Raw genomic sequence first — 10,779 nt, 5'->3', positions numbered from 1 at the left:
AACCAAAACCAGGAGTGGATTGAATACACAGAAAGGCTCTGTTCACACAATGTTGAAATTGAGTGGATGGCCGCCATTTAATGGCAAATATTTGCTGTTATTTTAAAACAACGGCTGTTATATTGAAATAATGGAAGTTATTTACTGTTATATGGCGGCCATCCACTCAATTTCACCATTGTGTGAACAGATCCTTTCTGTGTTTTTAATGCACTCCTGGTTTTGGTTGCAATATGAGGACCATAATACTGACTAAAATATACGTAGTGTGAACCCAGCCCCAAGGTGTAAAATAAAGGGGGAGGGGGTGTTTTTTTTTTTTTAATTCAAACATTTCATTTTGTTATTAAAATTTTATTATTAAAAAAAAAAAAAAGTTTTTGAATTGTCTACTACAGCACGGCGCTTATGAATACAGTCTCCCCCGCTCCCAGCATCTAATTACAGATGCTGTCCGGGCGCGGGGGGGGCTCCGGTACATGCATTCCATAACGGATCACGGAACGTGGGAATGCAGCCTAAGGGTTTCATCCAACTTCTTCAGCCACTGGTAAATTCAAAGCAGAGAGTTCAAGTTCAGATGACCGCAAACGTACTTAAAGTTTGCTCATCTTTAATGAAGAGGCATGTGCTGCAAGTCTTGGCCTAAGTGTCAACACAGTACAACCTCTGTTCTGGTACTGTTACTGTTTAATATTTCTTATAGGTTGCCTTCTAGGTCTGACCTGCCCTACTCCTGAAAACAGCCACCACTAATCAAATGCAGAGTGTTTAGCTTTGAATCCCAGTGTGCTCGAGGTTCCTCTACAAGAAACCAGCTAGCTAACAGACAACCAGCAAAACTGGATGTTTAGGGCTGGGGTGTAAGACCACATTCAGGAGATACCTTGGCAGAATGGTATGCTGACATATTTGGTGGCATACCGACAGACTATACTAGATTCAGTGAGCTGAAAGTTGTCTACTAGTGACTACATTTAATCCATTTTTAAGAGTGTACTGTTTTTTGTTTTTTTTTTGGGGGGGGGGGGGGTTGTTGTGGGACTAAAAAGCAAAAGTGGCCTGGAATATATGCTTGGAAATGGACTGAAGAAAGTGCCTAATTAACTACATTTGGCCTGTTGAATTTAATGGACCTAGCATCATCAGTGATCTGCTAGTATGCTGATGCATCCCCCCAAACATAGGCTATTTAAAGGGGTTTTCCCAGGTTCAAAAATAATGGCCTCCTTGCCACCTCCAGCCTGTTTGCAGCCACCAGCAATGGGTGAGAAGCCAATATTAGCAATGCGCAATTTGCATAACTCATATTGATGTAACTGGGAGTTATGTAAATGTTGTAGCCATGCAAGCTGTCGTGTTTGCAAAACTCCCAAAGTTACGTATATTTCACATTACTGTCCATAAGAGTTCCACAAATTGTGTAGGGAACAAATTAATGGTGTGAACATATCCTGAGACAATTCATCAGAATATTGTCATCTCTTTAATTGATTAAAAAAAAAAAAAAAACAGCTACTTTCCTGCAAAGACGGCATCACACCTGTCCTCGGGTTGTGTGTGGTATTGCATTTCACCTACATTCACATCCATGGAACCGAGCAGAAATTGTAAGACCACACCCAAACTGAGGGCAGGAGTCTGGTGCACTGACAGCTAAAGATAACCCAAATTTATTAAACACACGTCATACTGCAGCAGACCTCTCCCTAAGGAGGCATTCACACAGTCCATGCATAGAAGATGTGTTATGGACCTCCATTGCAGAACTGTCGGCGGCATCATAATCCATTGCACAGGTGCCTGATCGGGTACGAACCACGGAATCCGCCAGAAATTATCTGAGCGGATTCCGTAGTCTGAAACCACCCTAAGGCCCAGTTCACACTGAGCAAAAACAGCGGAACCTCCAGTGTTATGGACCTCCATTGCAGAACTCTTGGCATCATGATCCATTATGATGCCTGGAGCTGTTAATCAATTTAAAACGACTCTGTACCCACAATCTAACCCCACCAAACCACTTGTACCATCGGATACCTGCTTTTAATCCAAGATCTGTCCTGGGGTCCGTTCGGCAGGTGATGCAGTTATTGTCATAAAAAAACAACTTTTAAATTTGCAGCCCCATTCCCAACGGGCGTTGCTTAGAATATCTGTGCCCTAACTTTGCACCGCTCCTCCGTCCCTCCTCCCCATTCTATTCATCATTAGGAATGGCACTGGAACATTTTCTCCTGTCTGAACATTGCACAGGTGCCTTAACGATACAGCCCATGTGCCGGGCTGACACAGGTGAGGAATAGGAGACAATCTGCCTGGAGCATTCCTGATGATAAAGAGGGTGGGGAGGAGGGACAGAGAGGTTGTGCCAGCCTAATGCATACACAATCTAGGCCACGCCCATTGGACACAGGGCTGCAAATTTAAAAGTTGTTTTTTAGGACAATAACGGTATCACTTGCCGAACAGACCCCAGGACAGATCTTGGATTAAAAGCAGCTATCTGAAGGTACAAGTGGTTTGGGGGAGTTAGATTGTGGGTACAGAGTCGCTTTAAATCTTTGTGCTGCAGTACTGACACAGCCGCACAGCATCATAATGGATCATGATGCCGGGGGTTCTGAAATTCTAGCCCATAGCACATCTTCCATGCAAGGACCATATTCATGGAACGTGTGAATGCCCCCTAAGACTGTTCACATCTTCATGCGCATTTCCGTTTTGCTGTTCATTCCTAGGAAAAAATAAAATGACGGCATTGCTACATCCTTCACAAGACAGACACCAATAGCAATGGCAGCATTGTCTCCGCCCGTGCCATAGACACCATTCCATGCACAGGCGGATTCCGCATTCTGCCGAAAGAACTGACCTGTTTCTTTCGTTGGAATGCGGGATCCGGCCAGCCACAGAATGGTGTTCATGGGATGGGCGGACAGGAGCGCCGCCGTGAACGGGTACGAACCACGGAATCCGCCAGAATTTATCTGCGCGGATTCCGTAGTCTGAAACCACCCTAAGGCCCAGTTCACACTGAGTAAAAACAACGGAATTCCGCGGAGTTCCACCGGGGAATCCTGCCGTGCTCAGTGTCCTGCAATGAGTGAAGGAGAGGGCACGCACACGTCCGCTCCCGCTGCTGTCTGCTCAAAGAATTGACATGTCACTTCTTTGAGCGGAGAGGGGAGGAAGGAAACGCAAGCGCGCCCTATCATTCACTCACTGCAGGAATTCTGCGGCAGAGCTCCGCCGTTTTTGCTCAGTGTGAACTGGGCCTACAGGCTCATGCACATGGGCAATAGACAAGGAATTGAAGAGGAATCTGCTCTTAATTTCTGCTTGAAATTCCTCCTTTAAAATATGAACAGAGCAATGTCTCATTGTGTTTAATGGGATTTCTGCTTTGTTGCTCACACTGCAGAATTTTTAAGCTGAATTTTCTGCTGCAGATCCGCTTTCTGCCCAAGGGCTCATGCACACTGAGCAATAGACGAGGAATTGAAGAGGAATCTGCTCTTAATTTCTGCTTTAAATTCCTCCCGTAAAATATGAACAGAGCCCCTATTCTGCCAGAGCTGAATAGGCGAGGAATTTCAAGCAGAAAACTTTCCTCTACAATTCCTTGAAAATTCCTCAGTGTGAACCTACCCTCAGAGGTAAAGGAGAAGAAGGAGAGCCAGAGAAGGATACACTGAAGGAGCAGTCAGAGAGGTAGAAGGAAAACTAGCAGAAAGCAGAGTCCTTGAGGCCAAGAGAGCTGAGCATGGAGAGGAGGAGCTGGTGGTCTACGGTGTCAAACATTGATAAGAGATCCCAGAGAATCAGCAAGGAGTAGTTTCCTTGTGCCTTGGCCTTAAGGAGATTGTTTGACACCTTGGTGAGAGCAGTTTCAGTGGAGTGAAGGGATCGGAAGCCAGACTGTAGGGGGTCAAGGAGAGAGATATCAGAGCTATAGTAGGTTAGGCAAGAATAGACCAGACATTTCAGGAGTTTAGAGATGAAAGGGAGATTAGAGACAGGTCGATAGTTGGCTGGACAGGATGGGTCTAGGGAAGGTTTTTTTTTCAGTAGTGGGGTTATTACAGAATGTTTGAAGGAGGAGGGAAAGCTACCAGAGGAATAGGTGAGTAGTGAGAGCAGGAGAGAGTGTGAGGGAATAGGGTCACTAGGAAAGGTAGTAGGACGAGAGTATAACAGGAGCTTGGAGACTTCTTCCTTTGTCGTTGGATCGAAAGCCGAGAGTGATGTAGTGAGAGAAGGAATAGGATCTATGGGACTTCGGGGCTGGGAGGTGATGTCAGAGGTGATAGTGTCAATTTTAGATTGGAAGAAGGAGGCCAGGTCTTCAGCACAGAAGTTAGGGTCCATTTACACAGAAAGATTATCAGACAGATTATCTGCCAAAGATTTGAAGCCAAAGCCAGAAATGGATTTGAAAAGAGGAGAAATCTCAGGCTTTCCTTTATGACAATCTCCTGACCCCCCGTTAGATCCCCCTATACTCACCTAATCGCTCCGGGTCCCGCTTTCTGATGCTGTCGGGTCACGGAGATTTCAGATCCCAAAGCCTGGTGCGCACGCGCACAGCAGAGTCCGACGCTCATAGAGAATGAATGGGGAGTCCGATGCTCCGTCATTCTCTATGAGCATCGGACTCTCCTGTGAGCGCACGCGCCGGGCTTCGGGCGCTCATATCTCCGTGACCCGACCGCATCAGGAAGCGGGACCCGACGCGATTAGGTAAGTATAGGGCACTCTAACGGGGGTCGGGAGCCTGTCACCCTGGCACGGGGGGTGACAGGTATCCTTTAAGAGAGTTAAAGGTATCGAAGAGGTGCTTTAGATTGTTGGGCAGTAAAGAGAATAAGGTCCCCATACACCTTCAACTCTAGTCAGCCACATCCGCTGCTTGGGCTCTCCTGACTGACCACTGACAGATGATGTTGGTGGTGATAGGGGTAGGGCTACAAGGGGCTCAGTGCGAGTGCTAAATAGTGCCCCCTGCCACTGACTACACCAGTATCTCAAGTCTGTGGAGCGAATACAGCTTGAGGTCATTCAATATATTTGTTGTTTTTCTGTTCGCAATTGCAAACAGGATACAGACCTATTCTGTGATGACATATACACATCTGTATTTTCTTTACGGATCTGTGCAGGGATGAAGGCTGCATGAAAATGGACGTCCTGTTTTTGTCCAAGCCTATAGACTTAAGACTGTATGGTTTGTGATTGAAGATGGTCACAAAGATTCATCCGTGTGCTTCCTGCAATCATGGACCATGGATTACAGTGGTATACACAGATGGGGGAGCGTGGCCTTAGTTATTTAGGTAGATTCTATGAGAGAAAAGATGCTAGAATCTAGTTTCATACAACACATAATATATGGAAGGAACATAGACCTCAGATCTCACCATGGTTTATCCAGAACAGCATTCCCTGTGTGGTGAAGATGACGTAGAGTCGATGACGTTGAGTGGACCAAGTTCTGTCACCAGGTATTCCAGTTCTGGAAGCTTGGACTACATGTCACAGTTCTGCATTTTGGGGGTTTTCTTAATGAACTGCATTTTTTATGTTACTGCACAAGTTCTCTATGGGACTGAGGTCACATGTCTTTTTTTATTTATTCAACAACTGGACTTTGTGGAGAGTTCTAGCTGGTAAATTGGTCAACGGTAGCAGTACTCACTGGTAATTTCACATCTTCACAGATCTTTCTGGAGGTGATCATTGGCTGAGCCTAACTAAACAGTAGTTCCCCGCCTTCTTTAGCATCTTTCACGTTTTGCTTTCCACTTCAAGGCTTTTAAGATCATTTTAGCTGATCAGCCTATAATTTTCTGCACTTCTTAATATGTTTCTTCCTCTACAATTAAAAAAAAAAAAACCACAGACACACAGCATATATACTTACCATCCCTCCCGTGTCAACACCGACCGCGTCCCCATGATCCTCATCTGCCGTCCTCGGATCTCCCTCACTTTCAGGTTGCAGTGCAGTGAATGCAAGTGCACCAGCAGCCTTTTCCTCTCACATTCACTGCCGTGGAAGACAGCAAGGAGGAAGAAAACCAGGTCCTACCCCCCCCCCCCCCCCCCCCCCCCCCACTCTGATGACATCGACCCAAGATGGCACCCAGGAGAGGAGGACGGAGTCAAGAGTGATTTGGTTTTGTACCTTATTTAACTTCCAGGGGGGATCCCTGCAGTGGAGAATCGGCTGTACTTCCTCTTGCACATGACTGCTGAGGCCTTTGGCTGGCCATGCACATTGCCCATGCAGTGAATATTAAAGAGTTTATCCAGCGCTAGAAAAACATGGCCACTTTTCCCTCTACTGTTGTCTCCAGTTCAGGTGCGGTTTGCAATTAAGCTCCATTTACTTCAATGGAACTGAGTTTCAAAACTCCACCCAAACTGGAGACAACAGTAGGGGGAAAGTGGCCATGTTTTTGTAGCGCTGGATAATCCCTTTAACATCACCTATACACTTCTGCCAGGCAGTTTGGTCCAGCGGCAGCACAGGCCTAGAAGCAGCAAGTGGGTTGAGTATTTTCTTTTTTTAAATCCTACCTTTCACTGCTAGCGAGACCATTTTGTTTTATAAAGGGCTGGAAAACCCTATAAAGGTATAACAGCAGTGATGTGATTGGTTGTAGCCAGGGCAGGACTGTTCATGGAAGCAGCAGATAACATTCTTCTGCTGTCTGTTTATTGCCTCTGGGTCAAATTATAACTGGAATGTACAGACTTCAGCATGGACAAGGTCGCGCAGCCATACAGGAATACCTGGAGGAAACCAACGATGAGATGAGTAATTGGTATAAAACTCCAGTCATCCAAAGGCTAAGTTCACACAATGTTTTGCAGCCATATTTTTGAGGGCAAAATACAGCTGTATTTTGGTCTCAAATTGATAGCTGTCCAAAAATATGTTGTGTGAACAAGGCCCTTGGCCAGATTCACATGCTGTATTTGTTAGCAAGACAACGGCCGTTGTTGCAGCTTGCAACACTGACTGTTGTTACAATACTCTTTTGTTTGATGTGTATAGAACAACGGCCGTGGTGTATACACCCTGTATACACTATGGCGGTTGTTCTCTGCGGCCGCATAAAATAACTGACAGGTTAGTTCAGTAAACAGCGTCCATACAAAAAGCCTGTGTTCACAGTGTAAAGTACAGCTCCCGGTCGCACTTTACACTGTGGTCTAAGGTAAATTGAAGTCCGGGCACACCCGAATGTGCCTGTGTTCAAACAGAAATCGAATGATGTTCATCCTGCCAATACTGCAGCATCTGCTGGGTGAACATGTCAGACAGCGGTCGTTGTCTGACATGGCCTTGTCAAACAACGACCACTGTTCTTACAGAATCTGAACATAGCCTAAAGGTGCATTATACTTCTAATCCTGCAATATTCTATGAGTACATTGTCTAGGTACAAACATTACTTATCTAGTACTGATCCAAATCACAGTCTGTATTATAACTCCAAAGCTTAAAGGGGTATTCCCCCCAAAATTATTTTTGCATTAATACGTTGCTCACCCGTAGCTTTCCACCTTTCCAATATAGTTATTATGGATTCTGCACAGTTTTGCTCTTATCTAGGTGCCCCCACCCCCACAGAATGCATAGAATCATCAGCTCTCAGTCCACTCCGACACACTCCCTGCTCCTAGCCCCGACCCTCCGAGACGGCATCACGTGTCCTCAGTCTCTTCAATGGGCCGGGTTAGTGCTTCTAACCCAGCACACTGAAGAGAGGGAGGGCACTGAGCCAGTGACAGCAGCTGCTGCTGAGCACTGTCACCCTCTCTGACAGCAGAGTGTACCCTGCCCCAAGCTCACCCCACTGTGTGCCCCCCCATCCCTCCCTCAGTAGAGGCCGTGGCGGCGTTCGCCCGCCGCTCTTGTGCACCTGCGGCGGTGTCCGCCGCTCACCAGCCACTTGCCGGGAGCTCCTGTAGGTGATCTCCCGGTGGCCACCCGCCGCTCACCGGGAGCTCCTGTGCGTGATCTCCCGGTGGCCGCCCACCCCCCGCTAACCCCGGAGCTCCTGCCACTCATCCGCCGCTCGCCTGCCCGCTCACCCGCCCCCCGCTCACACAGGAGCTCCTGCGGCGCCCGCCCAGTGCTCCTGTGCACCTGCGGCGGCGGTGCCCGCCACTCACCCGCCGGGAGCTCCTGTGAGTGATCTCCCGGTGGCCGCCTGCTCAGAGCTCACCCGGCCCCGCAGTCCCCCCCATCCCCCCTCATTAGAGCCCACAGCAGCGCGCTCGATCCGCAGCTCACCGGTGACTGCAGCCCCCCCCCCCCCCAGTAAAGCACCGGCCCACCCAACATCCGCACCCCCTTGCAACTCACCCAGCCCTCTCAGCTCTGCTACATCGCCCTCTCAGCTCTGCCACATCGCCATCTCAGCTCTGCCACATCGCCATCTCAGCTCTGCCACATTGCCCTCTCAGCTCTGCCACATCGCCATCATCAGGCAGAAGCATTGCATGATGGGAAATGTAGTTTCCGATCTTGAATATAGAACATCTTTTAGAAAAACTTGTAACTCGGGAACGGCAGCAGCTAGAAAGATGGGAGACGGCTCAAATTACTCAGGGGGACTTGGTGAGTAAGACCAGCTAGGTTTGGGAACATTAAATTTTTTTCGCTCTTGGGGGGGAATACCCCTTTAACTCATTATTTTACAGGTAGTGTCACCATACATATCTATTACTTATACGGTACTGATCCAGAGTTAGATCCTGTATTACACTTGAGTGGAAATAAGCATGCTGTTGGCATCCAGTTCCAACCAGCACAATAGTGAGTACATTTCTAAACAGGGTGTAACTCAGGATCAGTATAGCATAAGTAACATATGTACACAGCGAGTCCTTCTACATATGTTGAAAGTGATTTCCATTGGTGACATGGCAGACGTCTAGGTGGTATTTCGTTTCTGTCCAGAGTTGTGCCAGCATATACTCGGATAAGTACTCCACTGTCTCAGTGATTTGATGTCTCTGGTCATTCAGATGCTTGTGGCTGGGGGGCTGATACACTTGATGTAGCCCCACAAAAAAGTTGCAGGGTTTTAATGGCATAAGCCAGGGTTGGGGAACCTCCAGCCCTTCAGCTGATACAAAACTACAATTCCCATCATGCCTGGACAACCAAAGCTTGGCTGAATGTTCCCCATCCCTGGCATAAGCCATGTTTTAACATGTTCAGACTGAAGCAACCAGTGACGGTATCCCTGGCAAAAAAAAGAAGGGACTGTAAACCTTGTTCATTGCACAGATCGCTTTTTCTTGTTGAGTCCCTCATGTGCTCAATTGGCTTAGATGTTTTTTCTGAGCCTCATATTGTAACATTGTGGCAATCGACCTACCAACTGAGGGGAGAGTAAGGGTACTATTACACCAAGCGATTTTTTGACAACTAACAATAAACAATCTCAAACGACCGCTATGGAAATCAGCCCAAATACACAGAGCGATGATCGTTGGTCGTCTAATCGTTGTCTGCTATTACACGAAACGATTATCGTTTAAAGCCGAACAATTTAACGATTTTTTGGAACGATAATTGTTCCATGTAATACCACCCTTAGCCTGATCACTGAACACTAGCCTGTCCCTTCCCATTTGGCCCCTCAAGTATGTGCAGAAGTCAGTTTCTCACAATGCAGACATTTTTGTAAGATACTCCATAGAATGGTTTGTGGCACCTGTAGTTTTATACTAGTCAGCTTTCTAGAACTACACTATGGATGGGTGCAACTTGAGCATGTTCGTTGAGTCAGATCGTTCAGCATTTGAATACTGATGGCTGAAGAAGTTGGATGTCTGGGAAAACATGGGCTGTATCCAATCTTCTTCAGGCAGCCTTAGGCTGCATTCCCACGTTCCATGATCCTAACGGATCACGGACGTGGAATGCACGTACCGGAGTCCCCCCGCGCCTGGACAGCATCTGTAATGAGATGCTGGGAGCGGGGGAGACTGTATTCATAAGCGCCGCGCTGTAGTAACAGCACCACGCGGCTGATTCATTACAGCGCGGCGCTTATGAATACAGTCTCCCCCGCTCCCAGCATCTAATTACAGATGCTGTCTGGGCGCAGGGGGACTCCGGTACATGCATTCCACATCCGTGATCCGTCAGGATCACAGAACGTGGGAATGCAGCCTTAGGGCTGCATCTAACTTCATCACCCCTTGGTATTTAAATGCTGAACTATCAGACTCTAGCATACTTGAGTTGAGCTCATCTTTCAACATTTAAAAAAGCTTTTTCTTGCTTCGATATTGCAATGTAAGCAAATTTCAGATTTGGATCTTGTTAATGCAAGCTCTGCTGTGATTGGTTACTATGGGCAGCTAAGCCAGTTTTGATTTTCAGTCACAGGACATTTACCACTGATGTTACATAACTACAGGCCTGCACTTGTGCCCCATCCTTTTGGATCACCCTGGATTTCTCCTCCCTGCTGGATCCACTTCTGGATTTGGTATAATTAAAACCTGTCACAAAACAGTATGTGTGACATTACTGTAAATCAAGATGGAAAATATATACAGGATAAGAAATGTAATGTGACTGCTTTAGGTCTCTTCTGCACTATATACCCTCCTCATGACATGGTCGGGCCTGTGCAGAATGTAGACCCTATGGACCTTTTAAAGGTCTGCTGTGTTTAAGGGTCTGAAAGCAGCAGCAGTGGAGATCACTATACATAGCTGATAAAATGAAGCATGTCATTGCTG

This window comes from Dendropsophus ebraccatus, chromosome 4 (genome assembly GCF_027789765.1).
Source record: "Dendropsophus ebraccatus isolate aDenEbr1 chromosome 4, aDenEbr1.pat, whole genome shotgun sequence".
Lineage (NCBI taxonomy): Eukaryota > Metazoa > Chordata > Amphibia > Anura > Hylidae > Dendropsophus > Dendropsophus ebraccatus.
This window is presented reverse-complemented; position numbering follows the sequence as displayed.